A 7547-nucleotide genomic window follows, 5' to 3' on the forward strand; every position below is an offset into this window, starting at 1 on the left:
TCTACCATCTACATGGTACAAGTCAAGAGTGTGATGGACCACTCTCCACTGGCCTCGATGAGTGCAGCAACAATCTTCCAGAAACTTGACACCATCCAGGACAAAGTAACCCGCTTGACTGGCACCCATCCACTCAACATCCCTCCACCACCGGTGTACAGTAACAGCAGTGTACATCATTCAGAGGATGCATTGTAGGAACTCACCAAAGCCCCTTGAACAGCAAATTCTTAACCCACGACCGCTACCATCTAGAGGGACAGGAACAGCAGATGCACGGGAACACTGCTACTTGGAAGTTCCCCTCCAACCCTCATACCATCCTGACTTGGAAATATATCGCCGTTTCTTCAATGCATCTGGATAAGCACCCTGGAAATCTCCTCCCCCTCCCTCACTAACGGCATTGTGGGTGTACCACGTGAATTGAACAACGCATCTCGCCACCGCCTTCTCAAGGGCAACTCGTGGTGGAGTTTTATTCTCTACAGCATCGGCATCCGCAATTCCAGCTGACCTGGTCTATAATGCTGTACTCTCTCCCTAAGCTTCTCCACTTCTCTAGCTCCCTCTGCTCTTTAAGATGTTGACCAGGCTTTTCTCATCTGACCTAATATCTCCTCCCGTGGCTCAGCATCAACTTTGCTTTATTTATAATGATAACTCTCTTGTTAAGAGCTTTGGGACTTTTTGCTCTGTTACAGCACCTGTGGTCAGCGGTGGTGGTATAGTGGTCAACATAGCTCCCTTCCAAGCCGTAGACCCGCGTTCGATTCCGGGCCATCGCAGTTCGTTGGTTTTTAAACCTTTCAAATCCCAACCTCGGAGCTGAATTTGATGCGTGAGATTTTGGGTTTGATACAAATAAGCAAATAAAAATGTTTCCAGCCTAAATCTACCTTTTAAGATGTAACTCAGGTTTGTTACTTGTTGTTGAAACTTCCCTAAACTGTGATCTGGAGTTGGAATAAAATTACCCGGGTTTAGTAAAATTTACCGATTCTCTTTCCCCTCTGCTGCTTCCCATTTCTTACTTGAGTATCGATTCCTCCACAGGGATTGTTTAATTGTTTAATAAAGCGAGATTCTGCTCAAACTAGGAATCTGGAATAATAACATAAGGTGCTGGAAACATTCAGCAGTTCTGGCAGGATCTGTGGAGACAGGAAGGAGGATTCGCATTTCAGGTTTAACGAATAAACTCGCTATAGAAACTTTGACAATGCCAGAGCTGCTCAGTTCTTCCAGCATTTTCTATTAGAATCATAGAATGGCTACAAAACAGAAATAGGCTATTCGGGCTGTCCAATCTGTGCTGGCCCTCTGAAGGAATAATTCACCCACTGCCACTTCCCGTAACCCTGCAATGTTTTACGACTTATGTGAGTGCGGATTAATTCTATAAATAACAGTCTCTGGTACTATCTGTGGTTGTGAAATTGATTCTGTAAATATCAGTTTCTGGTGCTATCTATGATTGTGGGATTGATTATATCAATGTCAGTCTCTGGCACTATCTGTGAGTGTGGGATTGATTCTATAAATACCAGTCTTTGGTACTATCGGTGGGTGTGGGATTTATTCTGTATACATCAGTCCCTGTTACTAGCTGTGAGTTGGGATCTGTCAGTCTCTGACTTATGTACAAGCAGCGTTCATGGTTGGGCGAAATTCCTTATGTGTCGATTTCTTCAGTAAATCAGCAACTAAATTCAACATTCTCTGCAATTCACTTTGGTCAGTATCTGTACAAAAGAACTGGAGAAGGGGAAAATGTCAGAGAACAATGAAAGGTGGGGGCTTGTTCCTTTTAGAATATCAATTTGGGATTATTCCCTGCCGGGAACTTGCTGTTCACGAGCCCATCTTCACAAAACAGCCCTGCAGAAACAGCGGAGGAGTGAGTGAATTAATAAGTTTGCTGGGACCGCGCAATACTTAATATATGAAAGGAACAACCCCAGATTCATTTCATCGGATTGAAACACTCGGTTAATGAGAACAATATTCAGCGAACCTGCAGATAATACAACAGGGGGGAGTGGATTAATTATGGGAATTTTGATCACTCGCTGGCACTGCCCCTGAATGTGAGATTAATGCTGCCTTTGTTTCTGGTAAAACATCAGTGGGAGATAAGACAGCATCTTCCCTATCTCCAATTGAAGATTTCTAGGTAAAACTAGACTTTACAAGGTTTTCTGGAACCGATACTTTGTCTGAACGCCTGTGTGTTACTGCCTGAATTCACCCTGACGGTCTCTCACTCCGCTCCCTCTCTCTTTCCTGTTTTGTCCTGTAAAACACGCTTAATGAAGTGCAAGAGCACAACATTTGTATCTTCATCTTTATCAAACATATTTCTGCCTATGAACAGTTTAATAATGTAACATTAGGTCTGTGTTAATCCAGCCAGAGCTATGATTAGCTTCAGCCCTGAATGTCGGGAACAGACACTTTGAGCAGAGCTGGGAAACTACAACTAGCCCCCGGGAATCCACAGAACAGGCCGAGCGGAGAGGGAAGCCTATCCCGGGAGCTGTCAATTTGGGGACAGTTTGTCCTGTGAATGTGCAGACTTCAACATTGTGTCCGAGAAAAAATGTGAAAGGGGCTGGCGGGTTAGAATGAAGTCCCTGTGTTTCTGTGTCCCCCTCATCGCCTGAATTCTGAGACACTCTTACGTAAAACAAAATAATTTCTCTGACATAGGATCACCCTGCTGCCTTACTCAGCTATGAAGTGAGCATCAAACAGAAAGATTTGGTTGATTTTAAGATTTCAGTCGAAATGCAGGGAGCATGTCAGCCAATGGGGGAGAGAGAGCGGTCGCTGCAGCAATAAAAGAAGTTTAATTCGAAACTGAGGCTTTTTCAGCGAATCAGACATTCCTAAAAGCAACCGTTCTGGTCTCAGAGACAGGAAGGATCTAGTCTGGGGCTCTGGAATATCCGATTTTCAATGGTACTGGAGAGTGTAACAGCAGAAAGAAACAAAATGATTCACGCACTAGTACTGCCAGGTTTATCTGCATCTCCGAGCTTTGCAATCTCTCACCGTTTAGATTATGTGCCCCTTTTTTGTTCGTCCTGTCAAAATGGACAATCTCACGATTTACTCGTTTATACACCATTTGACAGGTCTTTGTCCAATCACGTGACCTATCTATATCCTTTCGTCATTTTCGCAGCTTACTTTCCTACCTACATTTCTGTCATACTTACTTTCCTACCTACATTACTGTCATACTTACTTTCCTACCTACATTTCTGTCATACTTACTTTCCTACCTACATTTCTGTCATACTTACTTTCCTACCTACATTTCTGTCATACTTACTTTCCTACCTACATTTCTGTCATACTTACTTTCCTACTTACATTTCTGTCATACTTACTTTCCTACCTACATTTCTGTCATACTTACTTTCCTACTTACATTTCTGTCATACTTACTTTCCTACCTACATTTCTGTCATACTTACTTTCCTACCTACATTTCTGTCATACTTACTTTCCTACTTACATTTCTGTCATACTTACTTTCCTACCTACATTTCTGTCATACTTACTTTCCTACCTACATTTCTGTCATACTTACTTTCCTACCTACATTTCTGTCATACTTACTTTCCTACCTACATTTCTGTCATACTTACTTTCCTACTTACATTTCTGTTAAACTTACTTTCCTACCTACATTTCTGTCATACTTACTTTCCTACCTACCTTGACGGATGTTCAAGTCTCATTTGCCACGTTTAGAATTTTGTGAATGCGGAGTTATTCGCGCCGGTAAATTTAGAAAGCGATAGCAGAACGAAACACAATTCATACAGGATTTTAAAACATGGACATTTCACCTGGTGCCATTCCCCTGCCTTCTCCCCGTAACTCTGCACATTGCTCGCTTTCCAATCATCATCAAATCCCCTCCTGCTCCTGGACAATATGTGGGAATGCAGCCTTTACCTGAGACGGTGGTTGTTCGGGGATTGACCACTGCTCCTCCAAGACAACACAAAGGTGGTCACGTTAAAAATCCTTTGTGTTGTCTGAAGGTCACTCCCCTATTCCCTGCTGCTCCCAGGGGCATTTCCACTTCCTGGTGGTGGGCGGTGCCGTACTTCTGCTGGTGATCGGTGTGTGAAGCAGCTCCTTGTGGATCGGGAGTGAGCGGGGCCGAGAATGCGAGAGATTGGAGCCTCTGGCCTGAGGCGCGAGAGACCTAAACTTTTACAATCGGGCGCGAGTGAAGTGCGAGGCCGGAACCATGTGGGTCCCGAAAGAGGGAGGAACGGAGACTGCAAACAATTATCGCGATATTGGGGAAGGGTGGGGGCTGGGAGACAAGGCCAGCATGGAGCTGTTTTTTAGTGGAGAGCGGGGGGGTGGGAGGGGGTGCGGGGGGGGGGGGGGTGCGGGGGGGGGGGGTGCTGGGGGGTGGGGTGGGTGGGAGGGGGTGCGGGGGGAGGGGGGCGGGGGAGTGGGGTGGGTGGGAGGGGGTGCGGGGGGAGGGTGGGGTGGGTGGGAGGGGGTGCGGGGGGAGGGTGGGGTGGGTGGGAGGGGGTGCGGGGGGAGGGGGCGGGGTGGGTGGGAGGGGGTGCGGGGGGAGGGTGGGGTGGGTGGGAGGGGGTGCGGGGGGAGGGGGCGGGGTGGGTGGGAGGGGGTGCGGGGGGAGGGTGGGGTGGGTGGGAGGGGGTGCGGGGGGAGGGGGCGGGGTGGGTGGGAGGGGGTGCGGGGGGAGGGTGGGGTGGGTGGGAGGGGGTGCGGGGGGAGGGTGGGGTGGGTGGGAGGGGGTGCGGGGGGAGGGGGCGGGGTGGGTGGGAGGGGGTGCGGGGGGAGGGTGGGGTGGGTGGGAGGGGGTGCGGGGGGAGGGGGCGGGGTGGGTGGGAGGGGGTGCGGGGGGAGGGTGGGGTGGGTGGGAGGGGGTGCGGGGGGAGGGGGCGGGGTGGGTGGGAGGGGGTGCGGGGGGAGGGTGGGGTGGGTGGGAGGGGGTGCGGGGGGAGGGGGCGGGGTGGGTGGGAGGGGGTGCGGGGGGAGGGTGGGGTGGGTGGGAGGGAGGGGGGGTTGCGCCTGAGCGGTGAGAGGGGGAAATAACTGGCTGGAAACAACGATCATGATTTTCTCGGGTATTCTCTGAAATAAACGGCCTGTTAACCTATTATTTCAGCGAGTAAGGGCCGTGACATTGAGAATTCTCTCCTTCCTCCAAATGTGAACTTTAGGGAGCGGGTCACATTCCTGCTGCAGTTGGAAACCTTGACGTGATGAGACGGTTTGTAATGCAGCACTGGGCCCTGTGCTGAGTCAGCCTCCATGGTGCATCCTGGGGCTGAGTCAGCCTCCATGGTGCATCCTGGGCTAGAAATTGGACACCCCGCTTTCTGGATGGAGAACAGGTAAAAAATGTCACAGGCCAGCCCTCACCTGAAGGGGACCGACAAATTCTCCAGCACATTCGGGAGATGCTCCTCGCTGCATGTTTGAACACAACTGTGGAAGCCTCATCATCCACTGCAAGTGCTTTATACAAGCATTATTTCAGCTTCCAGCCTTTCTCATTACCATCCCCGGATACAGAGAGATGTTTTCTTCAACTTAGTTTAGACTGGACAGTGTGTTTCCAACCGCATGAAGCCGAATAATTACACGCAGTTGAAAATGGTCTAGAAATATCTGCATTCCAATAGAGATCGCACAAAATGGTATAGTCACACCAATACTTGTCATAAGGTGTTCCCAGATCTTTTTGTCTCCCGCCACTAATTTTCAGCCTTTTCTGACCAATGATGCCATTCTGACCATTGACCATTCTCAGTCCCTCAGCAGGTTCCTATCAGGCTTTGTCCACTATTATTACCACCCCTTTCGGCCATCTGGACATCATTGAACTTATTGCTGCCGAGCACCTGGCGCCCCCGGCAGAGCGAGTCGCAGCGACACGAAACTTGTCTGGTTTTCTGGATCGCGGAGCTGCTGACCAGGATCGAGCCGCTGTCTGCCGTGAGCGACCAGAAGGATCGAGAGGAAGGGGAGACGCGGCCAGGTCAAATAGAAGGGGCGAGGGAAGGTCTTGGGGAAAATTTTGAGATTAAGCGGTCAGATTTGTTCTTTACTTTCTCCGACTGTAACATCGAGAAGGCCGCAGTGACAGGGAAAAGCGAGGTTAGTGAATAGGCCTGGGTGCATGGCGAACAATGTAGAGTGTATAACTGGCCAGAAAACTGCTTAAAAAAATCACTCTGCACAATATTTTCTTCAATACTTCCGTTTAGACATACATGTAGAGGTCAAACTCGACCATTTCATTTTTATTTTTTAAAGATACAAATGTTTTATTTTGCAACCTGAGCCAAGAGTTCGAAGGAATGTTTACAAAATGTTTCGCTACCTCACACTAAGTCACGATCAATACTCAATACTAACAAAAATACAGAATAAAGGCCCAGCCCCCACAAGAAGCCAATTTTACTGTCTAATAATGTTTTAGAAATTGTTTAAATGCTACTTCAAAATAGTCTGGAGAAAATGTAATGAAGCAAAGAGTTTAAGCACGCTCCCCCCGGATCCGTCATGCCAGCTGGATGCCTTTGGCCATAATGGTCAGGCTTTTGGCCTGGATGGCACACAGATTGGTTTCCCCAAACAGGCCAACCGAAATGGCCTCACTGGCTCCCTGCAAAGCTCCAATTGCCGCACTCTGAAACCTCAGGTTAGTTTCGAAGCCCTGGGCAATTTCCCTCACCAGCCGCTGGTTGGGCAGTTTACGGATAAGCAGCTCTTGTGGAATTCTGGTATGGACTGATTTCACGGGTCGCTCCTGTACTGGTCTGTAGCTCACTCCGCCACTGGAGGGGGCGCTCTTTCGGGCTGCATTGATGACCAGCTGGTTCCTGGGCGCTTTGCGGCCGGTGGGTTTACTGGCGGCCTATTTGGTACAAACCATCTCCGCTCACAGGATCAACTTGACCACCTGCAATAGTGAACTCAGGTACATGATTTATGTTCTTGTCTGCAGAGCGCAGCACAAGCGATGATCATTGCTCTGTTACAGAGGCAGATACTAAAGCTGCGATAAGCGATATACAAAGAATGCTTCCAGTCAATCCTATTCATTGTGATTGAGTGATTCCTGAGATATTCCAATATTACTTTTGCAGAGTTAAAGAAGGAGCTGAAGATCGCCCAGCCCGCTTTTGATCTGCAGCTGGGCGCTGCTGCTGACCGGGTTGCAGGAGCGAGCGCACAGAAGGTGAAGAAGGTGGAGACAAAGGGCAGTGTGCAGCCTCCTGCCGCTGGATTCTATTGCAATTGGGGTGCCTCAGCACAGAAAAAGGGCAAACAGTGTGATTCACCCGGGCCCAGGTTGGAGACAAGCCGACTGCTCTGTGTGTATGGGTACTGGGCAGGTTGGAGGGTGAGGAGGTGGAGCGAATTCCCACTAAGGCCGACTTAACCTTCACCAGTGAAACCGAGCAGCGGTCAGCATTGCTGAAAACGGACACTCCACACAGTGACAGCGGAAAGGAGCCGAGTGAGCCATC

At 49.1% G+C, this 7547-nt stretch overlaps 1 pseudogene; it reads right to left on the reverse strand.

Annotated features, from left to right (window-relative positions):
* Positions 1–6550: 6550 nt before the first annotated feature.
* On the reverse strand, positions 6551–6949 carry LOC144673110 (histone H3.3A-like; annotated as a pseudogene).
* Between the last annotated feature and the right edge of the window lie 598 nt (positions 6950–7547).

The sequence above is a fragment of the Cetorhinus maximus genome, unplaced genomic scaffold (genome assembly GCF_964194155.1).
Source record: "Cetorhinus maximus unplaced genomic scaffold, sCetMax3.hap1.1 HAP1_SCAFFOLD_279, whole genome shotgun sequence".
NCBI lineage: Eukaryota > Metazoa > Chordata > Chondrichthyes > Lamniformes > Cetorhinidae > Cetorhinus > Cetorhinus maximus.